Source organism: Grammomys surdaster, unplaced genomic scaffold (genome assembly GCF_004785775.1).
Source record: "Grammomys surdaster isolate TR1022 unplaced genomic scaffold, NIH_TR_1.0 149, whole genome shotgun sequence".
NCBI lineage: Eukaryota > Metazoa > Chordata > Mammalia > Rodentia > Muridae > Grammomys > Grammomys surdaster.
Window position 1 is genome coordinate 6,301,483 of NW_021604607.1, and position 20,192 is coordinate 6,321,674.

The window sequence follows — 20,192 nt, forward strand, 5'->3', positions numbered from 1 at the left end:
GGAAAATTGTTTTCCACTCTTTTATTCTGAGGTAGTGTCTGTCTTTGTCACTGAGGTGTGTTTCCTGTATGCAGCAAAATTCTGGGTCTTGTTTGTGTGTCCAGTCTGATAGTCTGTGTGTTTTTATTGGGCAATTGAGACCATTGATGTTAAGAGATATTAAGGAATAATGATTGTGGCTTCCTGTTATTTTTGTTATTAGAGGTGGAATTATGTTTGTATAGTTATCTTCTTTTGGGGTTGTCGGAAGATTACTTCCTTGCTTTTTCTAGGTTGTAGTTTCCCTCCTTGTGTTGGCATTTTCCATCAATTATCCTTTGAAGTGCTGGGTTTGTGAGAAGATACTGTGCAAATTTGGTTTTGTCATGGAAAAACTTAACCTTTTTCCCTTACTGTTTTAGTATTTTTTCTTTGTTTTGTGCATCTGATGTTTTGATTATTATGTGACGGGAGGTATTTCTTTTCTGGTTTAGTCTATTTGGTGTTCTGTAGGCTTCTTGTATGTTTATGGGCATCTTGTTCTTTAGGTTAGGGAAGTTTTCCTCAATAATTTCGTTGAAGATATTTACTGGCCCTTAATTTGGGAATCTTCATTCTCATCTACACCTATTATCCTTAGATTTGGTCTTCTCATTGTGTCCTGGATTTCCTGGATGTTTTGAGTTAGGAGTTTTTTGCATTTTGCATTTTCTTTGACAACTGTGTCAATATTTTCCACCATATCTTCTGCATTTGAGATTCTCTCTTCTATCTCTTGTATTCGGTTGGTGATGCTTGCGTCTATGATTCCTGATCTCTTTCTTACGTTTTCTATCTCCATGGTTGTCTCCCTTTGAGCTTTCTTTATTGTTTCTATTTCCATTTTCAGATCCTGAATGTTTTTGTTTAATTCCTTCTTTGTGTTTTCTTGCAGTTCTTTAAGGGATTTCTGTGATTCCTCTTTAAGGGCTTCTACCTGTTTACTTGTACTCTCCTGTATTTCTTTAAGGGAGTTACTTAATTCCTTCTTATAATCCTCTATCATCACCATGAGAAGTGATTTTAATTCTGAATACTGCTTTTCAGGTGTGATGGGGTGTCCAGGGCTTGCTATATTAGGAGAATTGGGTACTGATGATGCCAAGAAACTTTGGTTTCTGTTGCTTATGTTCTCATGCTTGCCTTTCGCCATCTGGTTAACTCTAGTGTTACCTGCCCTTACTGTGTAAGACTGGAATCTGTATTTCCTGTTATCTTGCTTTTTGCAGAGCTCCTCAGAGTCCAGATGTCTCTGTGGTCTTATGCTCCTAATCTCCTGGGTGGAAGAACTCCTGGGACTCAGGCCACCTCTTGGATCTGGAAATCCTTCTGCTCTGAGTGCAGAGGCTCCTCGGCTGCTCTGAGAGCAGTGGCTCCTCGATGACTCAGGATTCAGTATCTCCACAGGACAGGAGCAGACCGACTCTGTGTCTGCCCCATCCCAAAGGACCAAGCAGGTGCAGAAGGGAACTGGAATTCCGGAGGGGCGGGGTTTGGGTAGCTGCTGTGTCCTGAATGTCCCTGGTTCCCAGATGTATCTCTGGTGCTTATGGAGGGAGATGGAGTTCTTACCGGCTGCTCTGAATGCAGTGGCTCTTCTAGGATGACTCAGGATTCAGTATCTCCACAGGACAGGAGCAGACCGACTCTGTGTCTGCCCCAGCCCAAAGGACCAGGAAGGGCTTGAACTATTTTTCATAGCCAGCCATTGTTATATTTGATGGACCACATCCTGACAGTGATTCTAATGAATCCCCTTTCTATGCATACATACGTACATACCTACATGTACACATACATACATAAATTCATGAATATATTTAATATATAAATATATTAATCATTCTATATATGTATTCATATATTTTAATATCACTCTATTTTTATATATTTATATAATATATTAAGCTTTCTCTATGTATCTATCTATCATCTATCTGTCTATGTAGAAAGAGATATAGGAAGAAGATTTATTAGAATGACTTTCAGGCTGAAGTCTGGTTAATGTAGCAATGGCTGTCTATAAACAGAAAGTAGAAAAATCCAGAAGTTTCCTTAGTCCACATTGCTGGATACTTCTGCTTATCTTCAGATTCTGGAATCCTGAAGAAGAAGACACTCATACCAGTGAAGGATAAAACTTGCCAGCAAAAATCGATCAAACATGCAAAGAACAAAAGCTTCCTTCTTCCATAACTTTATATTGATCTTCAGCAGAAGGTATGGCATAGACCAAAGTTTTTTTCTTCTTTGCTCAAAATTCAAGTTAGAACCATATTTTCCTATTCCAAACTAAGAAAAACAATCCTTACATGTGTGCCCTTCATTTTTTATTTCGGTTCCTTCCAGATTGGATCAAGTTGACAAACAAAAATAATCATCACTATAAGCATTTAAATCAACATTATTTGTATTGAAATTATTTAATAAAATATTGATTATATTATTTTGAAAATTTTGAACCCAGGGTCCTCTTTTAAAGATTTTATCTTCCTTGGGAATTTACTTTGATATTGTACTTTCCTTCTATGTTTTACTACAGTATATAATTTTTAAAAATTTCAAAAAAAAATTTAAAAATGTTCTTTTTGTATCTTATAAATTTTTATTTTAATGGAATCTGTGATATTTTAGTCACAAAAGAATGTTATTTTTCATAGCTGAATGGTACAATTTTAAAAATACATTATAGCCCTTTCAGTGTTTATTATTGTTCCAGTATATTCTTCTTGTTTGTTGAAAACAGTTATCAACAAACACAATAAAGATCTTATTATTTGTTATGTTTAATTCCTTAGTCTTTGCTTCATTGTTTTGTGGTCAACTGATACTTGAACCAAATTTTTCAGCATGGTTAAAGTCAGTAAATACTTTACTCTTTGCTAAAGGCTTTGTTTAGAGCATTTTAATGTTCTGCCTTGCAGTTCATAATTTTGAGTAACTTTCACTTCTTTACTTTTTTTTATGAATGTGGTACTCTTTAATAAAAACTTAACTTTTTACACAGAAGCAAGCAGTTATATTTAAAATCTGATTGTCTTTGCTGTTTTCCTCATAGAAAAAGAGAGGTTAGTGAGATACATATTCAGAATTAACTTTATACACTATGAACTATGTCAGCAGCTGTTTATAGCACTCACTCAAGCTTACATTACATTTGTCCCTCATTCTATGGTTCCAGGACTGCCAAAAACCACCAGGTGTCTAAGTCCCTTACATAAGATGACACAGTATGTCCACAAAATCTATGCCTATATTCAGGTTATAAAAATCTAATGTAAACACTTAATTCTTATGCCACAACTCTTTGGAGGAATGATGAGAGTAAGTCTGTCCATGTTTAGAATAGGTACATTTCCCCAAAATACATTTCTTTATATATACAATTAGATTAGTAAATGTAGGCCTCACAATCATGGACTGCCAACTGTATCATCATAGGACACTGTCACCAGAATTCAGCACTCATTTCCCCCTACATGTTTTCTAAAATCTCAGCTGCCTTAGCCCTTAGATGTAGTATTGTCCAATAAAACTATCCATAGCCTGTTCTGTGTATGAACAGTACAACTGTGTGGCTATTGAGCACTTGAAATATGATGAGGGTAACTGAGAAACCTCAAGGATTTTTGATTAGGAAAGGGGATGAGACAGAATCTCTGTATAGAGGAGGCTGCCCAAATTAAAAGGGATGCACCTACCTCTAGTGCTTAACTAAAGGCATGAGCCTCCATAGCCAGCATTGAGCAGGGTTTCTGTCTTTTTAATGTAAGTTGCAATCTTGGCTTAATCTTCCAAGTGCTAGTATCACATGTGGGTACTTATCAAATTGGCTAGATTTTCATTTTAACTTAGCTGCATGTGACTAGTTACTGTAGTAGACACTAATTGTAGGGAAGTAAGACTCAACATTCAATTCAGCAGATACCCTCTTTTCCTGGGATGGAGCCTTGGGAACTAACACAGATGCCTTCTTCCCAGTACTTACTTACAAGTTCATAAACCTCTCTACACATCTACAAGGAGTTACTAAACTTGTCAAAGTGATCTCAATTGTATATTCAAGTGGTTATTGGAACTAATCAAACCAACAAAACTATCTCAGTTACTCTATTCTGAGTATCAACAAACAATTCAGTGTTTTGAGCAATAGGCAGCAATGTGGTATCTAACACTAGTCGTCTTGATCTATAGGCATACAAGCAGGACTAAAATTCTATTTGCCACTACAGTATGCTCACTGTTATGCTAACATTAATGTTAAAGGGCTAACAACATCACAGGCTGTACCTACTACAAGAGGGGAACAAATTCTACCACTATAAATGGGATTAGCACACCAGGAGATGGATTCAAAAGACCTGGTGGGAAGAATTCCACTATCAAGATTGAATGCTGTAGAAGTCTGGCTGTGTCCCCATGGAAAGGGTTCCTGGGGGAAGCTGTGTTCAGCTCAGAAAGGAAAAAAATTGTTATCAGTCAAGTGATGAGGAGAAGATAGCTCACTAAGCAAGGATTAGAGCACCTTCAGTGTGAGGTCCCTACTTCTTCCAGAAACCACTGGAGGGTAGCAAATTCCTGGATTTAGCTGGTTAAGGGCCAAAGACCACTAAAACCAGAGTCATAACTTGCTTAAAAGCTTTGCTCTAGCAGAGCCTTGGAATGGATGCCAGCTTACCTCAGATATGAATCATGTTTGTATAGTCTAGACAAGTCAGTCTTTACACAAAACTCCTTTTCATCAGACAGGATTCCCAACCCATGACAGTAGGAATGTCGTCATCTCACAGATGTATGCCCAGAACCAATAGCAACTGTGATCATACTCCCCTAAGTCTTTATTGAGCAAGCATATTTACAAGGTTATTCCTGTGCATCTAGGACCAGTTTGGTACTGGGAGACTGCCACAGAGTTATTATCTGTATTGTTCACAAATTCTAAAACTTAAAGATAAAATGTCCATGAAGGATGTCAGGACAGCATAGCAGGTTCTTCTGTGTCCATGATGGCTGTGTCTAAGGGCATCAGAATAGTTGTACAATCTAGTATAGACATACTGCTCATGAAGATCTAAACCTGTTGTTTTGGCTTTAACTGGCAGCCTAGTCTGACCACCAGAATTTGCTGTTTCTCCCCTTTACCAGGAGCCAGGTTGAGGTTACAGCTGTCTTCTACAGTCTTCATCAGTCTTCACAGGGAGAAAACAGTAGATGCTACAAGTACCAAGCATTTTCCGAGACTTCCATTTCACTAGCCCTTGGACAAGAGAAGGCAAGCAGGTATACTGTCCTATGACCCAAGATGGTTCAGAGTGTAGACAAAGCTTGGTGCTTTCAGAAAGTTAATGACCACATCCAGCAGAGTGGGCTTTCATGAGTCTATACATAGCAAATCTCACACAGGCTCTTAAAGATAACAAACTATTTGATGACTTGAATCCAGGAGTCCAATGACAACTGATGAATTAGGTATCTACCTGAATTTTGCATAACACCTTATGCAGAACATTCCAGGTCTCTTGCTGTTCATACCAGAAATCCAAAGATTTATATTATAACAAGAAGAACAAAGATCTACAGCCTTAATAAAACAAAAGATTGTCCTTTAAAATGGCAGTATTACAAGACTTGTGACCCATGAAGTTGCTCATCTGTCCTTGCTGGATCTAAGCCAAATGACAATAACATGTGACTTATGTATATATTAAAGCATAACAGGTATGTAATGAGACAAGGTCTTGTCTGATCTTTCCAGAGTAGCTACCTAGAAATTATGTAGCCTGAGTTAGCCTCAAATTCAAGCTCCTTATGTATTACCATACCAAGTGTTCAGATTACAGATGTGTGCCACCAGGCCAACTAAGATACTTTTTTCAAACACAATTTACTTACTGCATCCTGTAGACAAATGATCACTAGTGTTTCATTACAACTGGTGTCCTGGATTAAATATTAATAAATAATGAAATATAGGAGTTGAAATTTAGTGACAGTTGTGGCTTTTCCAGATAGTAGAGATGCTCCACTCAGCTGGAGTAGTGAGGTTTTCTTTTGGCCCTTGTTTCAAGGGCTCCACAGTACCATGGATTCAGCTAGAAAGGGCACAATCAAGTAGCCCAGGCAAATTCTGTTATGAGCCAGAAGCTCACCTTCTTGCCTAAGGATCCTGACCGTACTGATAATATGACTGAAGCAAAGTCAGACAAGCAGCACCTCTTCACGAGATGGATACTCTATACACAATGAGATCTCAAATATACTCTAACATTCGGATCCACAAATTAGAGGACTTTCATGCCTAGATCCGGAATAGTCTTCTTCCCATCAAGCTTACTGTTTGCTTGACAGTGACATTCCAGGGAGGGAGAGTTGTTCCTCTTGTGAAAGAAGGCACACATTGATCCCATGTCAGTTAAATAATTCGTACCCAGGAAACAAAACAGGGAAACAATGCTCTCCTCAAGGAAGAATTTTGAGCCACAGGAAGAAATGATACCATTTCAGACCTCTAAAATCAAGTCAGACTTGATCAGAGGAAAACTTCCCGTGAAGGAGCCCCATTGTAGACTCCTGGTTTAAACTACAAATAGCTGTGAATCAAGTGCCAGAGCTGTCAATCTAATATTTTTTCATGGCTTTTTCTGCTCATCAGAAGTAAAACTAAATCAGTCCTCTACTCCAACCTCCCCTCCCACTGAAGTCCCCTAACTTCAGGCTGGCCTGATCCCTTTCTTCCCATAGCTTACCAATGAGAGAGCATTGGCACTGAACCCCCTTACAGAATGTAGGCCAAGAGGCTCCTATAATTCAGAAGGTTTAGGGATCTGGTCTTTGGTGGCTGTGGTCACAGTCTTATGGGATTCAGGGAATGTCATCTCTGCCTTCTAGTCACTTTTCCTCTCAACATTTTTCTCTTCAGCTACATCTAGCTCAGTCAATATGCAAAAACAAAGCTTCTGGGTTCCTCTGGTGACAGTAGTCAGAATATTCCTAATAAAGAGTGGCCTCAGGGACTCTGGCAGGTAAACATTCATGAAGTAGACAGGAACCTGAGAGAGGACAATCCCAATGCCAATGAGGGAATTGATGGTGTCATTGAAGAGGGGTACAACCACCAGAAACAAGGAGCATATGCAGTCCATGATGGGAATAAAGAGACTCAGCTTGAAAGGTCGAGGCAAGTCAGGCTCTTTCCAATGAAGATAGACCAACCCAACAACAAATGAGCCCACAAAGAACCAGTAGTTGACAAGCAGGAAAACATCCTTCACGATGAGGTAGATAAGTGCCATGGTGCAACTGAACAGCAAGGCAGGCATAGGTGTAAAGCACTCAGTGTGGATCATGGACAGAAGGTTTGAGAGGTGGCCCTCATAAGAAACCATGAAAAACAACCTTGATAAAGCAAAGATGGATGCATTTAGGCCTCCAAAGCAGGACAAAGCAACAGCAATGGGGATGGTCCAACTGAACATGCCAAATGTCTGGTCAGCAAATGTCTTAGCCACAGCATCACTCTTAGGGACATCCTGAATGTTCAGCACTGTGTAATAGACCACGTTTGTCAGGATGTAGATGAGTGTCACAATTGGCATAGAAATCCCAATGGCTAAGGACAAATTCCTTTCTGGGTTTTTTATTTCTTCTGTTACAAAATTAAGGGTGTCCCAACCTGAGTAAGAGAAGAGGGCAGAGGACAGGACACCTTTAAAGGTGTCCTGAAAGTGCTCAGTGTGTCTCTGGCACAGTTTAACAAGGCCCATGATAATGATGGCAATGAGTGCCAGGATCTTGGCATACATGAATGTGTCTTGTACTCGTGTGCCCCACTTGACATAGGCACAGTTCACAAATGTCAGCAGACTTATGCAGGCAGCAGCAAGGAGACAGCAGGCCACATATGCAGGATCACAGGTGGGCAAGGATGGCTCGATGACATAGTTGGCAAAGGTGATGGTGATGATGGCCTGACTGGTGAGCTAAACAATTAGAAGTGAGACTCACAGATGGATAAAGGCAATGAAGCCCCCGAAGGTCTCACATTCAGCAAGGAGATCTCCTTCATCAGCTGCATAGTTTCTAGAGACCCTTGAGATGTTGAGCTGGCATTTTCCTTTACAGTGTGCTTGTTGGCCTTGGGGAGAAGATGGTAGGTGGGTGTGGGACTCACAAGCCCCCTGGCTTCCATGGCAAATGGTTCCTGTATGCCTGTGTTTACTGTGGCCTCCTCGGGTCCCAGAGCTGCCAGGATGCTCAGTTGTGCCTCAGTTCTTTACTTAAAAGAATTGACAGGTAATAATAATTGACAGGTAATAATTAAGACCTTGAAGGCTCACTCAAGAACATTCAGCTCTTGAAGATGGACTTTGTTTTTTACATTCCAGAAAAACTTGGGGCATTCATTTTATAGATGCTTCCTTGTTTAAGCAAGCAACATTGTTCACATTAAACAACCAGCTTTTTTTCTTTCCTTTGTGCATGTGGTCTCCTGATTTAATGACTGAATTTATGTGAGACTTCACAACTGAGTAATTTCATGACAATAGCTAAGGAATTGTTTAACATCTTTACTCATCAGGGAAATGCAAATCCAAACGACTGTGAGATTCTACCTCACACCAATCAGAATGGCTCAGATCAAAAGTGCAGGTGACAGCAGATGTTGGCAAGGATTTGGAGAAAGAGGAACATTCCTCTATGCTGGTGGAACTGCTAGCTGGTACAACCACTCTGAAAATCGGTCTGGTGATTCCTCAGAAAATAAGACATAGTATTTCCTGAGAGCCTAGCTATACCACTTTTGGCTAAAAACCCAAAAGATTCTCCAACATATAAGAAGAACACATTCTCCATTATGTTTATAGCAGCCTTTATTTATAATAGCCAGAACCCGGAAAAAAAAACAGATGTCCTTCAACAGAGTAATGGATACAGAAAATGTGGTAAATTTGCACAATGGAGTACTACTCAGCTATTAAAAATAATGAATTCATGAAATTCACAGGCAAATAAATGGAACTAGAAAATATCATCCTGAATGAGGTAACCAAGACACAAAAAATCAAACATGGTATGTGCTCACTGATAAGTGGATATTAGCCCAAATCTCACAATGCTCATGATACAACCTACAGATTATATGCAGCTTAGGGGGTAGGAAGACCAGGGTGTAGTCCTGCATTGAGGAGGAAACAGGATGATTGTGGGAAGTAGAGGGAGAGAGAAGCTGGGAGGGAGAGATGAGGGAATGGAAATAAGTAGGAGCAGTTCAGGTACTGGAAGGGACAAGAGAGAGGTACAGAATGTCAAGAAAACAAATAAAAATATGTAGTACTATATGATGAGGAACTGGGATTATCTGCTTGAGGGTTTTAGTTGCCAGGGAAGCAAGAGGCTCCCAGGATCCAACAGAAATAACTTTAATGGAAATGAGTGCAGCAAAGGGGAAATGGAACCAGTAGAGACTACCTCCAATAGATAGCAGCCACCACCAGTCAAGGGATGGTACCAACCACCCATCTCAAAGTTTTTAACTCAGAAATTTTCCTGTCCAAAGGAAAGACAGGGACAAAAAATGGAGCAGAGACTGAAGGAAGGACCATCAGGGGACTGTCCTATCTGGGAATGAATCCTGCTGCAGACACCAAACCCTGACACTGTTGTTGTTGCCAATAGGTGTTTTCTGACAGCAACCTGGTGTTCTTAGGGAGTTCTGCCAGCAACTGAACAATGCAGATGTGGATGCTTGGAGCCAACCATAAGAATGATCTTAGGGAAGTTGGTCGGGGAGCTGACAGAAGGACTGGAGGAGTGGAGAAGGATTGCAACCCCATAGGAAGAACAATGTGAGCTGGCTGGACTACCCAGTGCTCCCAGGAACTAGACCTCTAACAAAGGGCTGTACAAGGAAGGATCCATGGCTCCAGATACATATGTAGCAGAAGATGGCCTTGTCTGACATCAATGGGAGAGGAGACCATCAGTCCTGTGAAGGTTTGATGCCCCAGCATAGAGAAATGCTGGAGCAGTGGGGCTAGTGAGGGTGGATGGTTGTGGGGCACCCTTATAGAGGCAAAGGGGAGGAGGGAGATGCATTTGTGGGATGGGAGTTTGTGGAGGGGTAACTTGAAAGGGGGTTATCATTTGAGATGTAAATGAATAGAATGATAAATAAAAAGAAAAAGAAGGCTAGTTGTAACTTTTGTTGTCTAGCCTCTGTAAGCTAGGAAAGTTCCATCTTAAATGAATTCCTCACTGAATCTCTCTGTAAGGCTGGACAAACCAAGATCATCTGGAGTCAACAGCTTTCTTTGAAGCTGTTCTAGAAGCAAATCATCTAAGGAAACTGCATAAATCATTCTGAGGCAGGATCCGGTATCCCAACATCCCCAAGTGTGGGTCCTATAAGGGTTGCTTGCTTGGTCGTCATTTCCCGAAAACATGAAAGTTCTCACAAGTAATATATAGTTCTGTAGCAACAATGTATAGAATGTGCCTAGTGTAGAAATCAGTTTATTAAGACACTTTGTTCTTTGCTTGGGCAGGGAAAAGACATCTGCCTCTCCAAAATTAGTTTGGATAGTAACCAAACTTCCTACACCATCCAAAACAATGATGTGACAAATCCTGAGAACTCTAGCCAACAAGATTAATTGACTGCATATGGATATTTAAGTCTCAGCCAGTCTAAGAGCAGTTTCTTTATAGAGGGATTAGCATATACATTACCTCTCTAGGTCTTTTAGATTTGCATTTTCTCCTGTCTGTAGTCATAACCTTTAGGAGGTCTCTCTATAAAATCTGAAAGTTATTATTTTGGATGGAATGCAAAGCCTTTTCCCTTTCCTGTTGATACAAACATAAAACCTCTCTATCAACATAATGTACTTTTTCTCCAGCAATTTGAAGTATTCATAACTATAGATTGATCCAAGCTAGCAGTCCCTTTTTTATTAAAGTCTCTTCCACTTTGGACTCACTTAAAGAGGATATATAATACCACCATTACTGTTGAACATATAACCATTTTTGTTGATAAATCAAGACAAGTCTGAATGGAGTCCAAATTTTTCTTCTCTAGAGTGACATGTATTTATTATTATTTACTGAGACAGGATTTTGCTGTTTAGCAAGGTCTGTGCTGGATTTACTTTGTAGATCAGGATGGCCAAGAACTCATAAGGCTCTGGCTCTGCTTTGGTTATCAAATCATATCAGCTTCTGCAAACAAAACTGGCTGAAGCATATGTTTAAGCATATTGCACCTCTTTAGAGGTTTGGGTTCTATATTTTGTGTCAGGCTGAGCTGCCATCAATTCTCCCTTGGGAGCCCCATATTCCAAGGACTGACTATTCAGAGCAATGTAACTCCCTAACTCATGTTAGCTCTCATGATCTGCCATAAGTCTGCCTGGGAAGCCCCACATTTGAGGATATTGGTTAGCTGCTCACAGTAGCATGTCATTGTACCTCATGTTAGCTCTCAATAACTCTTGGCTGTACATGGCATGCAGCTTTCGTGTTCCTCTCCCAGCCTCTCTCATGTGGAGCTCCATTCCTAGTTGTCAACCCTCAGCTCTAGGAAGCATGTACCCTGTTCCCCTATAGTGCCTCTGCAATCTTGCAGGCCTTAGTACATATCAGGAGCACATAGTGCCTCTGTGATCTTGCTGCTGCCTGTCCTGAGGAGGGATTGGGCTGGTTACCTTTTCAGTTGTTGCCATGGCCTTTTTGTGCTAAAGAGACAATGACTGTCCTACTCACTGGAGTTCTGTTTCACAGGCATCAGAAGCCAATCTTAATCTGACTAATCCAGTCTTATTCAGAGTCATGCATCTGCTGCAGAGCAGTGCTTTGAAGAGCCCAGGCTGGTTTCTTAGCCTGGTGTCTGTAGCTCATGGTCTCCATGGACTTGTGAGTTCTGGTTGAGGTAGTAGGTATCCAATGGCTGGCATGCCCCCAAGCCTAACTGCTGATGCCTGAGAGCAGAGGCCTTAGGGATGAGTTTCTGTGCAGAAATGCAGCACAGAATTGGCTCTCAAGAGCACCTGTACCTTACTTTATGCTCTGACTCCTTGAAATCACAGGTTTCAACTAATGTGAGTTCTGACACTTACCATGAACCACACAGCTTGTAGAGAAAAAAAAAAGCAATGTTGCTAAGGAAACATTTATCTCAATCTTCCATCATTATGGCTTTTCTCTTAAAAGATACAATGTACCTTTTAACTTGGATATATGAAATCTCAATTTGGTTTTTAAGTTTATAAGTAAGTTCTTGTTCTACACTGGTTTCTCAAAATGTTTCGGTTATTATTATTCTAGGGGTTAGCTACTCCCTCTTGTTGCCTTTAAACATCTATTAAGGGTTTATACCCTACTTTACACAACACGAAATGTTTGTTTATGGTAAAGATAATGGAAATATAGGAAGACTTTCTAAGGATTCAGTTAAGTGAAAGTATCTTCATAAACATGGAAAATGGCATGATTGTAGAATATAGACATTAATTATAAACAGACTCAGTAACAAGAACTTAACAGGATTTTTTATGAAAACCTAACACAGATAAGATAAATGTAAAGTTCACTTTTTAAAATATTTCAGAAAAAAGAAAACACTAAGTGTATATAATTTTAATAGCAAAAGATGAAAGAGAATGTTCCTGAAAGTCATTACCAAAGTATATGTGTGAGAAGCCCTCTGTTTTCGTACCGTGTGGACATTGTACAGTTAGTCGGTTCACATCCTCACTGAGGTTTCCTTCACATTTAAATTCAGCTGAATTTTGTCCTTCAAGAAAAATCACTAATGCACCTAATATTTGGTTTGTGGATTTCATAATCTTTGTTTTGTTTTTGTTTGTTTGTTTGTTTTGTTTTTTGTTGTTTTGTTTTGTTTTGTTAGTTTGAAAGTCATTACAGGATTATCTAAATCTAGTTTCTATAGATTAAATATTGAGTCATAATGGCATATCTTATCAGAAAGCAAAGAAAATATGTGAAATCAACTGATACTCTATTTCAGTAAAATAAAGCTTTGGTTATCAGCTAGCCTGAAGCAGGGAGATCGATTAATCAATGACAACCTTTACCTGATGAAAGTGAAATTTTATTGATCTCTACTTGAGAACTTGGGCTCCCAGCTCCATAGCAGGTTTAAAAGGTACAGAGGATAGAATGATTAGTTTGCTCATAAGCCGCTCGACACATTACCTCATGCGTTTTTTTTTATTAAGGAATTGTTCTTTGCTGAGTATTTCCTGTTAAAAATGAAGATACTTTTGGTTAATTTGCAATGCCCCAAAAGAGGGCAGTCAATTCTCAATTAAAAGATGAACTAGTGAAGAAAATTAAAAATGCATCACACTTTCTCTGGATGTATGAGAATAAAGAGGGGAGAGGCCAGGCTGTACAGTATACTAGTACTCTAAAAAGAAAGAGAAGACAAAAATAAGGAGAATGACGAGGAAGAGGAAGAAATGCAGGAAAGTAGGGTGGAAAAGAAAGAAAGAATATAAAAATATAGCTAAAGTCAAAACAAATAAAAAAATATAAGAAGGAAATAAGAAACTCTAAACAATACCAAAATCTGAATGAGAAAAGTTTAATACAGACTAAATCACAGGCCTTCTGTTCCTTAAGAAAAGTGTACAAATCCTTACTCTATTTTATCATGTATAAGAAAATGACTTACTTCCTAGCATTGTAGCAAGAGCACTAGGACAAAATAGTGAATGTGATTTGTGGGTTAAAGGGCAAAGTAAAAATTTATATTCTATGATTTTATTTCTATTTCATTCAAAATCTCCATGCTAAAATTTGGTCTGAATTCAGTTCTATAATCAATGTAGGTCAAAATAAACATGCTAAGAACATGCACACTCTTCATATTCATAGTTATATGCCAATAAATAAATGCAAAATGAGGTGTTAGCAAGTTTTTCAAGCTTCCCTTGGAGCAATTAAGACAGAGATATACTTGATCTAAGCAATTATCATCAAGTTCATGTTATTTGTTCCTTCCTGAAATGGGAAATAAATGAATGACAAGGGAAATATGTTTCCCTTCATCTACAGGCACAAAATGAAGGCCAGTGGGCAAACTTAGAACTTAGTTTAGAATTAAATGACTATTCAAATATATTTGTCATGAGAATTTCTTTAAGCAGGTAAGCATGGCTCTAGCTGGTATTGTCAATATTCAAAGTTACTCGCCCCACTTTGTGTACCTAAACTCTGAAAAACAAAACAAGATTTGGGTCTTGGTTAGATAAATAGACAATGTTACTATCTTTGACAACTGATCTTAACCTGAATTGTTGTAAATTCAAATATATTTATTAAATTGAAGATGGTGGAAAGAACCCAGAGAGTCCTCTGACCACTATGTGCACTCATTTTCTTCGTTTTTGTGACATTCTTCCCTCTCAGTACAAAGACAATCATGGGAAATTAAACTTCTTGCATTTGATGTAGAAAAATAGATGAGAATATGAGCATCTTATGGATAGATAGTATCAACAAAAGAAATAACATGCAAATGCTCAATTATGTTTAACTCACCACTTCGTTCAAAGCAAGAAGATACATGAGGAACTACCTGTGAGTTGTGTGTAAAATAAAATGATGCTAACACAGCTCCCTTTTCATGATTGGTTCCAAGCTTGCCTTCAGCTGATACATCTTTATATTGTAAAGCTTTTCCAAGCAACTTACACTAATGGTTTCTAAATGAGAGATAAACTTAAAAATAAAATACAACAAGCTATTTTAGATTCAACCAATTTCAATTTGAAATACACATAGTATAAAAAATCCATTCTCTTCTCTCTCTCTCTCTCTCTCTCTCTCTCTCTCTCTCTCTCCATATATATATACTAAAATGCATATGTAAATTTATAAATGTATTTAACATATTTAAATATATTTGATATACATAGATATGTTTACATATAAGTATAATATATAATTATAAAATATACATGTGTATATTTACATATACATATTCTTGAAAGTTTTCAATCACATTTGTAAAGAAATATTTTAACTGTTATCTTTTAGCTAAGTCACACTGAACATCACACATAATAAAGGTACATATATTCTAATGTACAGGCCACAAAAGTTTTTGAACATATCTTGTACTTCTTTGGGACAGAAAGAAATATTTTCATCTTTTTTCACCACTGAAATCTTAATAATTGTTCTAAAAAGAGGTTCTCATGGGTCTCTGAACATCTTAAGCTGCAATTAATACAGTTTGTATAGTCCGCTTCACATACTGTATTGCTTCTCCCCAAATCACAGTCTCTTCCTATTTCTCCCTAAAGTCCTGCCAACATTTATGGTGAAGACGTCTTGATTTTGAGGGAGCAAAGAATGCCATGCATTGGTCATATACACCATCACTGTTTGTTAAGGTACACTGTGTGGTTTCTTCCTATTTTTCTGTGTATATTTCTATACAAATACATTGACACACAGATACACACACTCAATATTGATATATACTCAGTTATATAAATATATTTAATTACATATATACATATGTTTATAAGTTTATAAGTAAGCATATATGCTTTTATATATAGATATGTGTGTATTCAGTTTCTATTATTTTTCATGATTTTAAGGCATAATTATCTAGTGACAATGACAGGTGTATTTTTATTCTACACAAAGATAATTAATATTCAAAGAGTTCAAAAGCATTTATACATCCTCATGAGTCCCTAATAGATAGATTACTTGACCTTCAATAGCCAAATACATTGCTGGTAGCATTTGACATAAGAATATTTTTTGTAAAAACACAAACTAATTTAAAGCATGTAATTTGGATAACAGAAGGGACATATTTATGTGAAAGTGCATTGCACAAGACTCTCTTTAATGTCAAGAGTATGTTTAAGAAAAGAAATTTTATGAAATGAGTTAAAAGTCAAGTAAGAAATGAATTACTTGTGGCATTAAAGATGAACAAAATAAAAAAAAATGAATGTAAAATACATCAGAAGTGTAAGATCTTAAAGAACTTCAGAGAGACAATAAAAATCAAGATTTTAATAAGTACATAGAAATCTAAAATAAAAAGTGTCATCAAATCACCAAACTTGGAAAAATCCAAGTTCACCACTATCAATTATTACTTTTTTTGCATAGGAAAAATTATAAGCAGGACCTTGACATTTGATACAATTGGTCTTCCTAGTTGTCTTCTTGAACTACTTTTAAGTACTGAGTCTCATTAAATTGCAAAATTGGGCTTAAATTTATACTGTGCCCCACACACACTGTTCCCTTCAACTAAAGACAGTTTTGTCTCAATCTTCTGAGCAGCTAGGATTACAGTTCTTTGCCATTGTATTTTTTGTTGTTGTTTTTGTTTTGTTTGTTTTATTTTTTGTCAGTTTGTTGTTGTTTGTGCTGTTTTATTTGATTTGATTTGTTTTGGTGTGTGTGTATGTGTGTATTTGCTTGTGTGTGTGGGGGGGTGGTGTGTGTGTATGTGTGTGTATGTGTGTGTCTGTATGGCTTTTCCAAAATATAGTTTCTCTGGAACTTACTTTGAGATGAGAGTGGCCTCAGACTTACAGAGATCCATCTGTCTAGGACTCTGCCATGCTGGAAGTAATGTCATGTGACATTTTGTCTGGATGACACTGATCAACTCAAATTGTTTATCCTTAACCTTCATACCTTCATTTTTTGCTATTATCTATCTATCTATCTATCTATCTATCTATCTATCTATCTATCTATCTTGGTAGTAAAGTTTCATGAACCCACTCTGTCTTGAAACATGCAATTGAGTGAGTCTTGGCTCTAGACTTCTGTGTGAACTTCTCAGTTTCCCTTGAATAACAATCGCATGCATGTACATTGCCATTTGCTATACATGAAACTTTAGATCTGTTTCTTTTGACATTGTTTTCCTTAACTATAACATTATTTAAAAAAAATTAAAGTAAGACCAAAGTTCTAAACTTCAGCTTTCAACCCATGATAGCTTAAAAACAAAGATGCAACTGGTCTGTTATGTTTCTGAGATGAATCTTTTATGATCTTCAATAATATTTTGGTTGTTTACCTCTCATTTTTTCTCCAGCAGCTCACTGATGAAAAGTTTTGACTAATTCCCTGGAGTTATAGAATTTAAAGTCACCATTCATCTATTCTGTTGTGATCTAATCAGTCCTTGGCACATGTTAAGCTATTCATCATGCTTTTATAATGACTCACAATCACTAAATGATAAAGTAAGAAATGGTGGTTGTGGTAGTTGTGGTGGTGGTGGTGGTGGTGGTGGTGGTGGTGGTGTGTGTCTGTCTGTGTGTGTATAGCATGCTAGTACCAAAGTATAAATATAGAAGGACAGAGGAAAATTTTGAGAGCCATTAATTTCGTTCTACCAGGGTTTTTGACTGTCCGGGGATTGAACTCAGGTCATCTGGGTTGTGTGACAAGCAGTTTAATCCACTGAGCCATGTTGTTTCTTAATGGTATTGGGAAATAATAAAAGAAAAATTGCATGTTGCTAAAATAGGGGTAGTCCACATAAATGTTAATATAATGATGGAATAATATGAATTTTAAATGTAGACCCAGTAACTAGAGCATCAAGAAGAACAGAGAAAAACTGTAATATTAATGAAATGAATGAATTTGCAAGTCCAAAATGAAATCTTACCCATGGAAGGACTAAAACATTGGTATATGATGATTATTTCACTATAGATACAGCTATGATATTTATAATAATTGTATTTTCTTATTTTTCACAATTGGAACTTTATTATATGAGAAATAATGATTAGTAGCATGACATAAGACTAGCTTCCAAGTATCAGACATTTTATAAATCATATATTAAGTCATTCAGTCCTATTCCTGAATACATAGATATCATAGTTCAAACTAAACTAGACATAGAGGCTCCCTTCTGTGAATTTCTTATAAGCACTTTTGAGTTTAAAGATAGGAAGTTAGAGACTGGGCCTTTACTATCTAGAAGATTATATTTCAATGTAATAGAGGGACATATAAAACAAACACTTCAACGTTGAATGAAAAATTCAAAGTGGTCAGGACTCTGAAAACGTCCATGTAAAATATGTGCTGTAGACTCCTCTATGCATTAGAGGAAAGGAAAGCTATCCAACTAGACAGAAAAACAAGTAAATAATATACAACTTGATAACAGTTTATCAATATAGAATTCAAGGTTATTTCCAGTGGCTCACAACTAAATAGTAACTGGAACAGACCATAAACGTAAAGACAAGTGAAGATATATCTGGAGATGTAGGCAGTCTGGGAGTGATATTCATTGGAAGGCATTCTGGATCCCAAAGAGAAACACAATCTTAAGGAGAAAACAAGTAGGAAATAGATGAAGAATAAGAGAAAAGAAGGGAATACTGGGAACAGAATGAATTGAAAGGTAAAAACATCTTGGGCTAATTCTAACAAAACAAGTGAAAGATCTATATGACAAGAATTTCAAGTCTCTCAAGAAAGAAATTAAAGAAAACCTCAGAAAATGGAGAGATCTCCTGTGATTTTTTTTATAGGTAGGATTAACATAGTAAAAATGGCAATTCTACCAAAAGCAACCTATAGATTCAATACAATCCCCATCAAAATTCCTACTCAATTCTTCAAAAACATGGAAAGAGAAATTTTCAATTTCACTTGAAAAAAGAAACAGGAAGGCAAAAACTATTCTTAACAATAAAAGAACTTCTGAGGGGATAACCATTCCTGACCCCAAGCTATACTGCAAAGCAATAGTGGTAAAAATGACATGGTATTGGTACAGAGACAGACAGGTTGGGCAATGAAATAGAATTGAAGACTAAGAAATAAAATCACACATTTATGGACACTTGATATTTGACAAAGAAGTAAAAAAAATATATATACAAAGGAAAAAAGAAAGCGTCTTCAGTAAATGGTGCTGGTATATCTCACAGTCAGTATGCTGAAAAATGAAAATACACCCATATTTGTCACCTTGCACAAAACTCAAGTCCAAGTGGATGAATGACCTCAACATAAAACCAGATATACTGAATCTACTAGAAGAGAAAATGGGAAAGAGCCTCAAATTCATTGTCATAGGGAAAGGGAGTTCTTAAGAGAAGTCCAATGGCTCAAGATCTAACCTGAAGAATTGATAAATAGAATCTCATGAAACTGGAAAGTTTCTGCAAGGTAAAGAGTATAGTCAATAGGACAAACTGGCAGCCTACAAGTTGGGGAAAAAAATCTTCACTAAAGCCACATCCCATAAAGAGATAACATTCAAAATATATAAAGACCACAAGAAGCTAACCTCCAAAAAACCAAACAACCCAATCAAAAAATGGGGCATAGAACTAAAAAGAGAGTTTTCAACAGAGGAATCCCAAGTGGCCAAGAACTTATTCAAAGTTCTTAGTTATCAAAGAAATGCAAATCAAAATGACCATGAGATTTCACCTTTCACCAGTCAGAATGGCTAATATGAAAACTCAGGTGACAGCACATATTGTCAAGAATGTGGAGAAAAATGAACACTCCTCCATTGCTGGTGGAACTGGAAACTGATACAACCACTCTGAAAATCAATCTGCAGGTTCCTCAGAAAGTAGGAAATAGATCTACTAGAAGCCAAGCTATACAACTCTTGGGCATATAACCAAAAGATGTCCTACACTGCGACAAGGACACATGTTCCACTAAGTTCATAGCAGCTTTATTTGTTATAGGCTCAAGCTGGAAGTAACCCAAATGTCCCACAACAGAAGAATGGATGCAGAAAATGTGGTTCATTTACACAACGGAATACTCTTCAGCTATTAAGAACCAAGGACATCATGAGTTTAGCAGGCAAATGGATAAACTAGAAAATATCATCCTGAGTGAGATATCTCAGCCCCCACACAACATCAATGGTATGTACTCACTAATAAGTGGATATTAGCCATAAAAGTATAGAATATCCAGGATACAATCCACAGAATGAAAGAAGGTTAATCAGGTGAAGGGCTCAAGTGATGATGCTTCCATCCCACTTGGGAGCAAGAAAAAAGCAATCAACATGGGTAGAGTGAGAGAGGGACCCTGATGGAAGACAGGAGGGAGAGGGAAAAAAGAGAATATAATCATATATGTACATACACACACAT

At 37.4% G+C, this 20,192-nt stretch overlaps 1 pseudogene; it reads right to left on the reverse strand.

Annotated features, from left to right (window-relative positions):
- Nucleotides 1-6,902: 6,902 nt before the first annotated feature.
- The window catches only part of LOC114619254, a 48,395-nt pseudogene continuing 35,105 nt past the window's right edge, over nt 6,903-20,192 (reverse strand).